Source organism: Sciurus carolinensis, chromosome 1 (assembly GCF_902686445.1).
Source record: "Sciurus carolinensis chromosome 1, mSciCar1.2, whole genome shotgun sequence".
Classification (NCBI taxonomy): domain Eukaryota; kingdom Metazoa; phylum Chordata; class Mammalia; order Rodentia; family Sciuridae; genus Sciurus; species Sciurus carolinensis.
Window position 1 is genome coordinate 120,767,276 of NC_062213.1, and position 14,010 is coordinate 120,781,285.

The window sequence follows — 14,010 nt, forward strand, 5'->3', positions numbered from 1 at the left end:
CATATAATGGGGGGGGGGAGGGGTTAGCATTAGGTTTAGGGTTAGGTTTAGGGTTAGGGATAAGGAGAGTGGTAAGAATGAAGGAAAGAAGGACTGTATAGAGGGAAGAGGGTGGGAGGGGTGGGGGGGAAGGGAAAAAAATAAACATCATTGCCCTATGTAAAAAAAAAAAAAAAAAAAAAAAAAAAGAACTCTCCCAAGCTGGCGGGTGCTGCTACTGATGGATCCTTTGCCAAGAAGCATGCACAACATGTCATAGGTCTTATTGGTGACTATAGTCTCTCAGAGAGCAGATTGAGCAGGGGAAAGAGCTGGCCCAAAAGAGCCTGTCTCTCCTGAGACCCACATGCAACTTCCTGGGCCTTGAAACTCAGAGCTCAGAGGTAGTCACACATGCAGTTCTTGGGTTCACCCTTTCTTTGTGTCCTTTGTCCTTGATTGTACTTCCTTCTCCACATTTATTTCTGTGGCCTGCATCTCCCAGTGACAGAGAAAGCATCTTCCAATTATTCTAACCATGCCCTTGCTTCCCTATCTCCTGATTCATTCTAAGTTCTACTCTGTTGTAGATAAGGCCAATTAGCTATCCTCCCTCAGAGCCACAGAGATGTATGTGCAGTGTTGTCACCATCCTCAGTAGAGCATTTGTTAAGTGTTGCTGTCCATGTGGTGTTGAAATCAGCACCCTCTGATAGTTTATTATTATTACCGTCATGCTGGCTCATGTGGACAGATTAAAATGAATCAGATGGACAGATACTGAGGGATTTGCATCCATAAAGACCTGGTGTATAGAAAGAGTAAGAACCTGGCTACCACAGGATTTCTTTTTTACCAGGGAGCAATGGGAGGGAAGCAGTCTACAGTGCTTCTCAGTGTGCTTCTCTGCTGAGCGATGACAAGGGCCAGTGGCTCTGCTCTCTCAGCCACCAGAGACCCATGGCTGTATAGACACAGCCTTGCCTCCAAGAACCCCCACCCCAGGGCAAGACACGGTCCCTGTTGATAAAGCAACTGAGGGGCCACAAGCCCAGTGTGAGAAGCCACATCTTGTGCCTTGAGTACACTGATGCAGAAGGGTCTTTTATTTTCAGGCAGGTAATAGGTTCATAGAGGACATGACATGGGAATGAGCTTTGTCAGCCTTACATAGGCATTCCAGGTAAAGGGAGCTGCACTTCAGTCCTGGGACCTCAGAGGGATGAGCCAGGGTTCAAGCAGCCCATGCTTGTGTCTCACTTGCAAAGGAAGTTTGAGTTTTGTGCAGGTCTAGTGTCCTGAGCCCTGAGATATCTAGGCTTCAGTGATGTCCATGGCTACCTTCCCCTTCCCATAGGAACCGGGCAACAAACGTGTCCTTGAGCTACGAAGCAGCACCAGTGCCCTGCACCACACTCTAGAGGAGGCAGCCTCCCTCTTGACCATGTTCTGGCAAGCATCTTTACCAAGCTTCCTTGGCCCTGGGCCACCTAGCAATGTGGTAAGAGGCAGTTCATCTTGTGTACAAGCCCTGTTCTCCTGCCCCATAAGATTCTGTATTCTCAGTTCCAGAGTTTCTGAGGGTGAGGAGCCACATGAATTGTTAGAAAGTGCTGGACTTTAGTGGAACATCCTGAGGGAGACACCTGATGCATAGTGGCTGCTGTCAGTGAAGCTCTGATTACATTACTTCCTCCTCACACCCCAATGCCCAAGATAATAATTCAAAGAGAAGGAAAAAAAAAAAAAACATGGAGACACAGACATAGACACCCTGGTAATCCATAAGTGTCTACTTCCAAAAATTCTGAAGTTTGACTGAGCTGAAATTCAGGGGCCTTGGAAGCTTCTCCAGTCCGGGCTGCTTGGTCAAAAGATGAGAGGATATCACTATGAGCCTGCAGTTCCTTTTGGTCATATCCTAGAATCCCAACACACCTTTGAAATGGTCATATTTGCCAGTATTGGGGAAATGCAGACCCCCTAAGGAATTGTTCAATAATAGGCTGGCTTTAATTGCCAGCCCTGGGATGGACTAGTTTCTAGGTCCTCTCCCCAGTTTCAAGTTCCACATTGATGTTGCTGTTATGTACGTCTTCCGGGCAGCCCTGTGTCCCAGGCAGAGTATCTCTGAAATTCCAAGTCCTGTATGGATAGGGCGAGATAAAACTTGTACAAGGGCTGAGTTGGAGGTCTTGTTCACAGTTGGGAGTTTCCTACAGGTCTGGGGTCAGGGTGTCTTTGACCACAGGAATGTAGGCCTGTGCTAGTCTGATTGGAGGCTTTGAGGTTCTCAGCAATCCCACCTGTGGTCTCTATATCAACTGTTCTGATCTGGACAATTGAGATGCTGTAATGGAGAGAAGTCAGGCTAGGGAGTGTTGAGAAGACTGTAGACTGCTTCCAGTTGTAGGAACCACAAAGCACAGTGTACATTCGGTCTGCAGAGTGTTGTCTGAGAGCCTGTCCCTCTTCCCCAGGGTGAATCGGAACTCCTTCAGAGCACAGTGGAGTGCCTGAAATCCCTCCAGCAGGACAAGAGGAGGATGGAGAATTTCATCATCAACCAACGTAGGTGCCCCTGAGCCGTGGAGCAGCAGAGGAAAGGGTGGTCTTGCACATGCCCCACTTGTGGCACAGGAATGTTGGGAGGGGAGAGTGTGATGCACTGGACCCAACCCTCCTGTGCCATGAGTAATTGCGGATGCAGAGGGAGAGGGAGGGAAGGGTCAGCAAGAGACCATGACTGAGGGGACAGAAGAAAGTCCTTTATAAGACACACGTCCAGCAACTAGGGCCCAAGTGGTAATTCCTGCTTTGTGGGACCCTTTTGTGGTTTCAGTGACCAGGACACACGGTATTCTCCAACAAGCGAAGAAGAATCTGAAGGTAAGGAAACGGTTGTACCCTTCACAGTCACAGAGCCTGCTTCAAACACATCACCATCTGTCACAGAGTGTATTTGCAACATTTCAGTTTCAGCATAAGAGTTTCTTTCAATAAATAGGTACTATAGATATCTGGCAGAATGTATGTGCTTAATAAAAAATAAATAAATAAATAAATAAATAAATATGAGTTTTTAAGACCTTAAAACTAAATTCGGAAGTGCTACCATACTTAGAAATAGCCAGTGGATCTAATTGTTTATTTTACCGTGTTATTTTGTTTCTTTGTTTAAGGGTTTTAAAAAGCTGAGCCAACCATGACCGACAACACCCAGACTAACAATGTCATCAAGAATGACACCAAATCCATCAGTTCCTGGGATTTGGTTTCAATTTAAACAGAGCCATTGCCAAGGACATTGATGTTAAAGTCATTTTTTCAAAGTATGGGAAAATAGTTGGATGCTCGGTTCACCAAGGTTACACATTTGTACAGTACATGAGTGAGTGGCGCGTGAGAGCTGAGGTGGCTGCAGTGGAAAATGCCAGCATCATCTCGGGTCAACTGCTTAGTAAGCCGTGTTCACTTTCAGATTGCAGAGTTAGGTCCTCTCTGCTCACATCTGCATGATTTCATCTTTGAAAGCCAGCACCATCATAGAATCTTTTTCTTTGACCAGGTATAGAGCTTGAGTATTTATAGCCATGTCGTTTCCTTGCTCTCACTGTTTTGCATGTAGGTATCATGTTTTCTGTGCTAATTTATCAACTTGAGATCAAGGCTGCTTTGAAATAGGTGTTACTTCTACCAGTCTTAACAGAACCAGGCCAATAATAAATTTGCATCACATGTAACTTTTCTTTTCCTTGAAATGGTGTGTATTTTCCAGGAAATAGTGTACTAAGTAAAACAACTTTGCTTATTATATTTCCTCAGAGTGACTACTTATTTTCCTTATTTTCAATTTTTATTTTTGGGAAGGAAAAGTAAAATGTAGTAAAAGGAAGCAAACTTTGTAGAACTGAAAAAGACTGGTAATTCATTCTTTCATATGTATTTAGAAGTCTTATATATCACACCTGTTCAATCATTACAATAATCAGATATGTGCCTAATGTCCAAGGAATAATATTGCAGTTTTCAGAGAGAATATATAGTCTGAAGTAAAATTCCAGGTCAGGAGAAAATATTTTGTAATTAATGTACAGGTAAAAAGTAAAAATTGGATAGTCTGTAGATGTTTTCCCCCATGTGGAAAAATACAATCACTGTATCAGTGATTCCCTAAATTGCATCTCTTCCTGTCCAGATTCATATCTCATACTGATTATTCCACATCATCTACTTTTGATATTTAACAGGCATCTCAGAACATACTTCTCCATTTTCCACACTCCACCCTGCTTCACCCCAAACTTCTTTATCACAATAAATGGAATCCCTATGAATTCTCTAATTCAAATAAAACCTCTTTCAATCTGGATTCTTCCCTTCCCTTCCCCCTACATTCCAAATATAATCCATAATCAAATGTGTTTGCCAGTAGATCCCAAACCCAGCCGCCTTCTAAGTTTGCAATGAAGGCCAGCTCAGGCAGGCCTCCATCTCATATCGGTGGACTACTGGGAGAATCCCCTCACTTTTCTCTTTCCACTCTTGCCAGTGCCTTTTAAAAACACGAATTGATTATGCCTGGTTCTAGACCTTATCCACAGAATCAGAAGTGTGTTTTATAGTACACCTACAGTGCCCTACCATCACATCCTCAGTCTCCTCTCTGCCTTCCTGTGCCATTCTGGTAAGGCTGTCCACCAGGGTGCCTCAAGCCTTCCAGATTGTTCCTACTTTCAGTGGCTTTGGACTTGCTAGTTCCTCTGCTGGTTGTTTGCTACCTGATTTACTGAATGCTGTGCTCAATATTTACCACCAAAGGAGGCTGTTCCTGATTGGTCTATCTACATAAAGTTGCCTTCTGCCCATCGCCTTCACTGTATGTGCTGTGATTCAACTCCTCATCCTTTGCAGCCCTTTTTGTGTATGACTGTATACTTTATGTTTATGTGACCTCTGTCTTGTTCACATACTTAAAGCCAAAGGACCACATAAAACAAACAAAAGTATTGAGCTGTCAAGCATGCAGAGTGTTAAAGGATATTGTGCGCAATATCCAATTTTATAAAATAGTTAGAAAAATGCTTCAGAAGTCATGGAACTCATAAAAATGTGAATTAAGTCTAAGAAGTAGATTTTGAGAAAAAGTACAAAAGATATTTTACATATGTAGCTGGTATTGTGAACCCAAAAGTAATCATTATAAGAATATAATTTTTATTTACCTCACTCTTGTTCAGTTTTCATATCTTAAAGATAATGCTTTTCATTAGTTTTCCATTTCTGTTTTCTGTTATGTCTTCTTTTTGCTTATTTACCTTGATCTTCTGCCTTTCTTGTTTTTTCTAAGTTGAAATTCTTATTTCAAAGCCACATTCAAGCCATTTCAGTGAAAACTCCACTTATTGCCTGTACCTTGATTGTTATGAACTAGCAGATCCTCGTGGAAATGTATTTAGCTATTTCTGATTTTAAATAATAATCATAAGTGTAAAGTCTGTTAAAAGTCTGGTGCACTTTTAAATGATCTACAGCTGAATTTCTAGAGTTCCATTCCCTGTACCACTCAGCTGATCATTATCTTTCTCCTGAATAATGCGATAAACAGCCACATCAAAACATTTTGTCTCTTAATTTAGTTCCTGAAAAAAAGGCTAACACCATATCGCTTTGATTTGAGAGGCGCTTAGTTAAACTGCAACAATAATAAAATGCCATTTCTCATGCTTCCTCATTCCTTCTGGATCCTCTTAGTTCTGTCCTCAGAACAGTCTCTGGAGCATATCTCTAAATCAGCCATAATCGCACTTTGTGCCCAAATACCAGTATTGAACTCAGGACACCCAGACATTGAGCCACATCCCCAACCCTCTTTTGTATGTTATTTAGAGACAGGGTCTCACTGAGTTGCTTAGTGCCTCGCCATTGCTGAGGCTGGCTTTGAACTTGAGAGCCTCCAGTCTCAACCTCCTGAGGTGCTGGGATTACAGGTGTGTGCCACCATGCCTAGCTAAATACTTTATTCTTTTATTTGAAATCCAGTTTATCATTTCTGTTATCTAAGCCGAATGACTTTTCATACAAAACAAATGCTTGACAATTTAACTAACAGCTTTTCCTTTCAGACCCAATGTTCAAATAATGCCCTCCTTTTCTTAAACCATGTCACTAGAGTTCAGGCAAAGGCTTATCTCTGGTTTCTCCCTACAGGAAGTTATGTCCTCAATCAAGCCCTGAAGTACGGCCTCAATCTCCAGCTGGTGTAGGCATTCAGGCCTCAAATACTTTACCTTTGTGGTGACTTGGACAAAACTTCAGTTCAAGTAAATCCCAATTGTTCTTGAATTTTTTTTTTTTTTGACTCTCAAACCTTTTATGATTTTCTGGCCTCATGAAATCATATGTGCCCTTGATGTGAAGCGGATTGATCCTGAATAAAAATAATATATAACATAAAATCAATACTAGCTTCATGTATCACAGTTTAAGAGTGGGAAGGAACTAATATTGATTAAGCCATACACTGGTTCAGTTATCTTTATTTCTTTTGATTTTTAGTTATGTATATTCATGTATCACCTGCTGATTAGGAAAGTCTTTTACTATCACTATGTACTTAAAATATTTTTCTGTAATTTAGATAGCAAATGTCATTAGTATTAGGAAAAATTTAACATAGTGAGTTCTTAAAGCTTCATGGAAATTGTAGATATATCCTTCAAATAGGAATCCGTTTTGTCCAAGATTTATTAAATGGCAAATGTTATTGGTAGCCATTTTGATGGTGCAAATAAAGGGACCACTGATAGGTCATCAGCTGGTGAGTGGTATGTGGAAATGTCTTTTAGCATAAGAATAACCCAGAAGTTTGTTGGACAGATGAGTGTGATTGATAAAAGTAGAAAGAGGCATGTGTGTTGGTTGTCTACTGAAGAGTGTTCAGGTGTTTTTAGTCAGCTTTTTTTGCTGCTGTGATTAAAGCACCTGGCCAGAACAATAGACGAGTAGGAAAGGTTTATTTGAGGACTCATGGTTTCAAAGGTCTCAATCCACAGACAGCAGGCTCCATTCCTCGAGACTGGAGGGGAGGCAGAACATCATGGTGAAAGTGTGGCAGAGAGAAGCAACTCGCATGACGACCAGGAAGCAGAGTCTCCACTCTCCAGACAGAAAATATATACCCCCTAGCCATGCCCCCAGTGAACCACTTCCTCCAACCACAGCCCACCTGCCTCCAGTTACCACTCAGTTAATCCCATCAGGGATTAATTCACTGATTACATTAAGGGTATAACCCAATCATTTTGTCTCCAAACTTTCTTGCATTGTCTTACACGTGAACTTTTCGGGACACCTGACATCCAAACAATAACATTTCAAAATGAGAGGGGGGGGAAGTGAGGAAAAGGAGGTAAGGTCCATAAAACAACAGTAACTCTTTGCCACAGCAGATGGGAAAGAGAATGATTTTTAAAGAAAAGGATCTGGTATAAGACGATGAGTTCATGAGTGAATATACAGTCTTAAGTTTGATGGGCATGCCTAGGGTATCCTATACGTGTGAGCAAAAGCTTGTACTCATGGACCCAAAACTAAGTGGACAGATTTGAAATAAGGGGTATAGTTTATATGAGTCAACACAGTAGTGTTAAGGCTCTGGAGATGATAAACTTATGACTCTGTGGAGAAACCTTTGGGTCCCCAAAAAGAATGAATCTGATAAATTTCCTGTGTTGATATGTGAATACACTGCCAGTGAAACTCCACATTGTGCAACAAAGAATGTGAGCCTAACCCATTTGGGTACAATGAATCAAAATGCAGTCTGTAAAAATAATAATTAAAAAAAAGAATGTGAGCCTAATTAGAATAAGTTATACTTCATATGGATAATATGTCAAACTACACTCTACTATCACGTGTATCTAAAAATAACAAATAAAAACAAAAGAAGCAGCAGCTTTCTGATAAACCCTCTGCAAAGATCTCAATCGGATCTTTTTAGTTTGTATGTGCCTGTTTGCAGGGACTCCTCCCAAGGTCAGTCCCTGCCTTTGTCCTCTTGTCTTCCTGCTGCTGCTTCCAGCTTGCTAACGGTGAAATGAAAGTTTAAAATGATTTTTCCTGACTACCTTTTGTAGGAGAGGTCACACAAAATATCCTTTTAAAGGAAGACTTCATGTAGAGGTTAGAGACTCAGTTTAGATCCATGCCAACAAGAGCTTGATTGCACTTGTTTTGGAAATAACCATTCATAATGTCTTTTATTTTCAGATTATTTCACTGCTGCAATTTTAAGTTTGAAAAAGACAGAATTTATAAACTTCAGAAGTTATCTATTTATAGTGGAAGGAACAAAACACTCAAAAAATTTTATCTGAAGAAATCATTCTTTTTCTGGTAAACAGGGCCCTGTCTTCACTTAGCAGTCTGGTTAAGAAAAAGAAAATAGTGAATGAGGCTGATTTCATTCACATTTTAAAAGTCTTGCAAATGTGGATGGAATTCCAAGTAGGAGCAAAATTAATAGGGATTGTTAGTTTTTAAGTAAATGTGGTAAATACCTTACTTAACCCTGATGCTGAAGGAAGTAAGAGAAATGATTTAGTAGAGGAAAAGGTGAGGAGAGATACTGAGCATCTCTTGTAACAAACACTTGTAAAAACTGTCAGGCATGTCCTCAGAGTAAGGAATGTGACATGTATCTTTACCACAAACTACCATTTGCATCCAGTGAGCTTCTCAAAATATACATCCTATCATGTCACCCCATGATTAAAACTTTCAGGGACTTCGCATTGTCCTCAGAAACAGAGACCTTTGCTGTGGCCTACAAGTTTCCACAGCATCTGTCTCTTGGTGCCTGTAGACTCATATCACAGATCTCACAGCCTTGCTCAGTGTCACATCTAAATTGATGTCTTCTGTTCTTTGAAGAATGCAAGTTGTTACCTCAACAGGGTCTTTGCACACTGTTTTGACTGCCTGGAATGTCCTTCCCCCACCAAGCTCAGACCACCTCACTTCACTTCCCCACCTCTTCATTCCCTTTACCTGACTCTTCATTCTTCACATCTCAAATTAACCATCACTTTGGGGAAATGTACTGCACTTGCGCAACTCTTATTGAAATGTTTTCCCTCCTTTTCTAGCAGGTATCTTTTCAGTTGTGTTTTTATAGTTCACTTGTGATTACATTGTTATCCCTTTCCTTCTAAACTGTAAATGCTTTGAGAGCATCACTATCTAGATACACACACATATATACACGTGTGTGTGCGCATCTATCTAAACTCACCTTCAAAGTATCAGACACTTCCATGGTACATGTTCAAAAAGCGAATGCTAGGTGAATGCTTGGGTCGGTGGTTGTGATGAATGGACTAGGATAAAATGGTTTTGCCCCTCTTTGAAAAGCACAACACATGAAGAGAGCAAGAAGAAGGAAGAGGAGGAAGGAGAGGAGGAAGGAGCCTTGCAAGCTCCCTGAAAGGCTATATTTTGGGTTTTTTGCTAAGAGAAGGCACATGGTAAAAGACAAATCCAAACTGGAATGAAAGCCTAGATAGCACATTTAAAATCCATGAGGCTGCTTGCAATGGTGTCCCAAGCAGCTGGCCCTTTGGGGCTGCCCGCCCCGGGGAGTGTGGTCTGGCCTCCACTGCTCCGCGGCTCAAGCGGAGGCATCCTCAAGCCCAGGGGCCTCTTGGCTGCAGCGTGGTGGGCTGCCGAGCCGGTCGCCAGAGGCGCGCTGCCCGCTCCCCGGGAGGCCAGGCTTCCTGAGGAATCTCCAGCTTGGACGAGTTTCCGCTGGCGCCTTGGCCATTGCCGCTGCTGCTGTGTTCGCTGCTGCTGTTCCTGCTGCTGCTGTTCCTGCTGCTGCGGCGGCGGCGGGATCGCGGCTTAGGGTCGCCTGGCGTGGGTTCCACGCCTGGCAGCGGAGAGCAGAGAGCGTGGAGGCCGCCCCGGCCACCGCCCCCTCCGCGCGTGGAAACCGCAACCCCGGCTCAGGAACCGACCCCCAGCCGCGTCCGTCCAGGGGCGGTCGAGGCCGGAGCGAGGAAGACGCTCGGGTCCTGGCGCCCACCTTGCTTCGCCCAGAATGGCGCACCACCCAGGTTAAGGTAGGTCTCACTGCGTTTTTATAAACGGTCCTCCCGGCGGTCTCCATGGAAGCCAGGTGGTCGATTTAATTAATCTCATTTTACAAATGAGCAAATCTAAAATACTGTGTTAAAGAGCGTGTTTCCATGAGGACAAGCCTGAGGAATTCCCGCTCCTCGTTTCAGAATCGTTCCCCTTGGTCGCACTCTCCCGAGTGCACCTGTAATATGTGGCAATTAATTAAGGCGTCTTTATCCTCGTCCTCCACTGTCGCCAGTTAATGCGCATTAAAAACACTACCCCGAGGGCTGTAAAGCGCACATTTCAAGTTTTCAGGGATCAGACAGTGCCGCTTAAAGTGCCGCAAACAAGTGCTAAGTAGCAAACTCGTAGGGTGGACTGGATTGTGGAACCGACCCTCTGTCAGTTAGGGAAATGCGTGGCCCCACGTAGGATAGGCCTGGGAGGTTTTTTGTTTTTTCACTCAGTAACGTAATTTAGTGAAAACAGTGGACAGAGACGGATCTCTTCAGCATCACTGGAAGCGCCTGAACCTCATTTGGAAGGGTCTTTTTACGTAGCTCTGATTACTTGTTATTTAATCTCTGTTAACAGCTGAGCAAAATAATAAGTAAAATGCAAAACCCAAAGCTGTCCTTTAATTCTGGGATAAAATGTCTGAAAATCCTTGTGAACTGATTTCATCACAACGCTGTCCTACTACAAACGTTGGTTCTTTAAACACCACGTGTAGAGTCGTGTTCGCTGCTCACCACACACATGAAGCTCCACAAGGGACACGGAAACGCATGCCCCCACCAATACAAATATAAAGCAAAATGATGAGGACTGTTCTAATTCTGGAGTAAAATCCTGAAATAACATGCAGATAAGGTCACAAAAGAGGAATAAGATTTGTTTAATAAATGTGTAATGCAGATCAAGTACCCTAAAAGGACAAAGGGTTAACGTGCACTTAAAGACGACTTGTCAGGCAATTCATTTGGAATAAAATGTGTACCTGTGAAACAACTATAATAGGAATTGTAAAATAAAGTATGTAATACACAACATCAAGTGCTACCGATTTCAAAAAGGGAGACCTTATATAAAGTTGTTTGAAGAAGTTCATTCAGAAAATGTGATTTGAACTTACGTGTTCATTCCTTCATAGTAAGGACCAAAATTTTGAATGTTGGAGAAAAATCCTTAGATGCTGTAACTCTTCAGTTATTTGAAGTTAAAACACAGATTGAAATTTAGCTTCCAGTGTTTTGAATGATGGAGGTTTAGAGTGCAGGCTCTGGACTCAGGCTTCTGTTAGAGTCCCAGTTCTCCATGTGCCAGCCCTGTCACTCTGGGCGACTTACTAAAGGTCTCAGTGTAAAGTGGAGGTAATGCAATAGATGTTTAGCCTCTTGAAGTGTCCGTTCTGTATAAGAATTGTATTCCTTTGTAGTCTGATCTCATCTGTGAGGAGGGAATGGGGCTAGGTGATCTCTGAGTTCCCAGACACCTTGCAGCTATTATGGTTTGTGCCTTTTTTTTTTTTTTCTTCACCTGCTCTGTGGCCATTGAAGAAAACCTCTGTCTCCTCACGAATTTTCTGTCTTGTTTTGCTTTGCTTTGTTTTACCCCTTACATTTAGTTTTTAATACCCTTTGAATTGAGTTTTTGTGGTACATGGTAGTGAACAACATGCCTTCATCTCTGCATGAATATCAATTAATTCCACACTCTTTTGTGAAGAAACTTTCTTTTGTTTTCCACTTTCCAGAAATGTCTGTTTGGTCATGATCCAGCAAGATAGGACATACATACAAAATATATGTGCATATATCTCAATTCACAAATAAGTACATATATGCCAGAAATAGTTGTTAAAAGTACTGAATGTACTATAAATGGTGCCATTTTGGAGATATCATTCCCTAAATGGTCATTACTGGTATTACTGATGTACTTTCTGATCTTCTAAATTCATGTATTAATTTCAACAATTTATTTTAGATATTTTGAATATTCTATGTGCACAACAGGGTCTCATGCAAATATTTATTTCTTGTGTTTCTCGATATACATTCTTTCTTGCCCTGTTTCATTTGCCGAGAAACTCTGGCTGAATATCAGAGAGCGCAGTGGGTGGGTATCTTTTTTCATCACATGAGAAAACTGCCTATATTTTTCTAAAACAGCTGTCCATAGGACTTTTTTGTTTTTGGAAACTATCTCTAGTTAAGTAAGTTTTATTTTATTCTAGTTAGCTAAACCATTTTATCCTGAAGGTACACTGAATTTATTAAATACTTTCCCCATATATTTTGAAAGAATTTTTTTTTCTTATTTCTATGAAGGTGATGGCCTACAATGATTGATTTTTGAATGTTAAGTTTTACTTGCCTGGAATCAGACTGACAAAATAGTTTCTTTAACGAAAATCTCTGTGTTCTTGATAAGACTTTATCCTATAATTTTTTTTTCTTATTATGCCATTCATTGCTGAACTCGAACTGAGAAAATGCTAACCTGATAAAACAAACTGTAAAATATCCTTTTTATTTTTCCTATTCTGAGGAGGATTTTGATTGATGGTATTATTTCTTTCATAATATTTGGAGAACTCATCAATGCTGACATTTGAATCTGGAGTATTTTGTAAAATATATTTAATGTATATTCAATTTCTTTTTCCTAGTCATGATAAGCATTAGATATTTCTAGTATGGAAAAAAGGTCTTTAATCTTTCTTGGGATAAATAAAATGGTGGGTGATAACTGGACCATCCAAATTGGATAAGATAGGTTTATGATTATATCATTTTCATAAATACAGTTGAGAGGAAACAGATTTTAGTTAAGGAATTTCTAAATTTCAGGAATTTTTAAATCAGACAAAGAAATATCAAATATGTAATGTTACCCAACTGTCAAAATCTCTCTCAATCTTTCTCTCACACACTCCCTTGCATGGAAATATTTTCATTATTGCTCTATCCAAACTATCTTTGAGATATTTTCTATAAAATATGGCATAAAAAAGAGCTTATCAGGTGGACAAAATATTAGATATTTTAGCTTATCAGTTTTTGAAATCTTATTTTTTCATTTTGGTAAAAAAACATAATCAATTCCAAATGATTTCTTCAACAAAGTTTTACCAATCATGTTCTCTAAGGCAGATGCAGCTGGGAATTACAAGAAATAGTAATTGCTCCAAAGAGTCGATGGCATAACTGGAAAGAAAATTTTTTTAGCCACAGAGTATGATTACAGTATTTAGTGATTTAAAAATACAAAAGATAATGCTCCATAAAATGCAACCTCTTGTCTGTCTGACCTCACCTCCTCCTTCTTTTACCTTCTCCCTTCCTCTTCACTAGCCCCACTCCCCTCTTATTTGTCTCACCTTAAGACCTCTTTGGAGCTGGTATTTCTGCCTGTCTCCCCCCCTCCGATATTCTGGGACAAACTCCAGCAGCTCTAGAAATCTTTATTCAAACTGCAGTTTCTCAAAAAGAGCTACACTTTCTACTTGGCATTTACCAAATCCACGTGTTTTTTACCTATTCTACTCTTTTTCTTTTTCCATAATAATGGATAACAACAAACATAATATTCACTTACTTATATTTTCAATCTAATTTTGCCATCCCACAAGGAAGAATATTACCTGTATTGTTGATGGATATTTCCCAAGAGCCTAGAAGAACACCTGACACGAACAGGGCCTATTTAAGATAACATTAAATGATACATGCAAGTCCTAAAATTTGTTATTTTTATACGTTTAAAATTATCATTACAGACAAGTATAGTTTGGAGAACAGTAGCCCGATAAATTTTTGTTTTAAAGGCTTGTATACCTGGAAAAGATTAACACATTTAATAAACAAAGAATAACCATTCTATAATTACCTTGATAGCTTT

The 14,010-nt window shown here is 40.6% G+C and overlaps 1 long non-coding RNA gene across 2 annotated transcripts; it reads left to right on the top strand.

Moving 5' to 3' along the window:
* The first annotated feature begins 279 nt into the window (after nt 1-279).
* LOC124964511 (uncharacterized) lies at nt 280-3,219 on the top strand. Of its 2 annotated transcripts, XR_007104986.1 has the most exons (5): nt 280-383; nt 1,337-1,480; nt 2,460-2,550; nt 2,822-2,868; nt 3,162-3,219. It is a non-coding gene; the product is annotated as an uncharacterized LOC124964511 (long non-coding RNA). The 2 variants fall into 2 exon arrangements; XR_007104985.1 differs by lacking the exon at nt 280-383 and having other exon boundaries at nt 1,029-1,480.
* Nucleotides 3,220-14,010: the final 10,791 nt, after the last annotated feature.